Below are 1,376 nucleotides of genomic sequence, written 5' to 3'. Positions count from 1 at the left end.
CACTTGGATATATGTGTGTAGCATTTAATATTAAAATTACATATTGATGATATATTACAATATATTGATTTATAAAATCTGTGTGCATATGGACCATAATATGCACGCGTTGCGCATATGTATTGTCCATCACAGATATGGGCATACATTGGTTAATGCAACAGCCTAAAAAGTACAATGTTGTACCTGTGTTCAGGTTTAATAGGTTCAGGTTTTTAATACTTTTATATAAATTGATATTTATCAAAAATTGTCAAATTACAAATTATTTGTATTCATAAATATGGTAATATATCGTTTATATAAAACTAAGACATTTCGCAACATTCTTTTAGGATAAAAATAAAATTTTATTGAAGGAATTGATATATGCCAGTAAAATGGTGTATTTTTAATTTCTTTCAATAAAAACATATCTGACAAATGTAATAACAAACAAATTTTAATCACTCTAAGCGGTGGATCACTCGGCTCATGGGTCGATGAAGAACGCAGCAAACTGTGCGTCATCGTGTGAACTGCAGGACACATGAACATCGACATTTTGAACGCATATCGCAGTCCATGCTGTTATGTACTTTAATTAATTTTATAGTGCTGCTTGGACTACATATGGTTGAGGGTTGTAAGACTATGCTAAATAAGTTGTTTGAAAATTTTACGAAATGTTCAAGCATATTGTATATTATTGGATATATGTACACTTATGTACAAAAATATTCATAATATTGACATTAAATGGAAATGCATTATCTCTCATTGTTGTATATATTTGTGTGAGAATAACGAAGAAAATATGTTATTTTTTTCCTTATTGGATCAAAAAATACTAAGGAATGTCTAGCATAAAAAATGATTTATTTTTTTCATCTAGAATTGCCTCTTATTAATGATTTGAAAGGAACGTTGTTGTAAAAATAAATATTATTATTCGTGGTGTTTGTTATAAAATACGGACATTTTAATGATTTCATTATGAGAACGTGCTTTATGTATTAGTATCATTATAATTTTTAATATATGTATATACAACCTCAACTCATATGGGACTACCCCCTGAATTTAAGCATATTAATTAGGGGAGGAAAAGAAACTAACCAGGATTTTCTTAGTAGCGGCGAGCGAAAAGAAATCAGTTCAGCACTAAGTCACTTTGTCTATATGGCAAATGTGAGATGCAGTGTATGGAGCGTCAATATTCTAGTATGAGAAATTAACGATTTAAGTCCTTCTTAAATGAGGCCATTTACCCATAGAGGGTGCCAGGCCCGTATAACGTTAATGATTACTAGATGATGTTTCCAAAGAGTCGTGTTGCTTGATAGTGCAGCACTAAGTGGGTGGTAAACTCCATCTAAAACTAAATATAACCATGA

At 30.5% G+C, this 1,376-nt stretch overlaps 1 non-coding gene across 1 annotated transcript; it reads left to right on the top strand.

Annotated features, from left to right (window-relative positions):
* Positions 1–447: 447 nt before the first annotated feature.
* On the top strand, positions 448–626 carry LOC117591737. The gene has a single exon (XR_004574467.1). It is a non-coding gene; the product is annotated as a 5.8S ribosomal RNA (ribosomal RNA).
* Positions 627–1,376: the final 750 nt, after the last annotated feature.

Source organism: Drosophila guanche, unplaced genomic scaffold, assembly GCF_900245975.1.
Source record: "Drosophila guanche unplaced genomic scaffold, DGUA_6, whole genome shotgun sequence".
Classification (NCBI taxonomy): Eukaryota; Metazoa; Arthropoda; class Insecta; order Diptera; family Drosophilidae; genus Drosophila; species Drosophila guanche.
The sequence above is the reverse complement of the archived record's forward strand: the minus strand, read 5'-3'. Positions and strand labels throughout refer to the sequence as shown.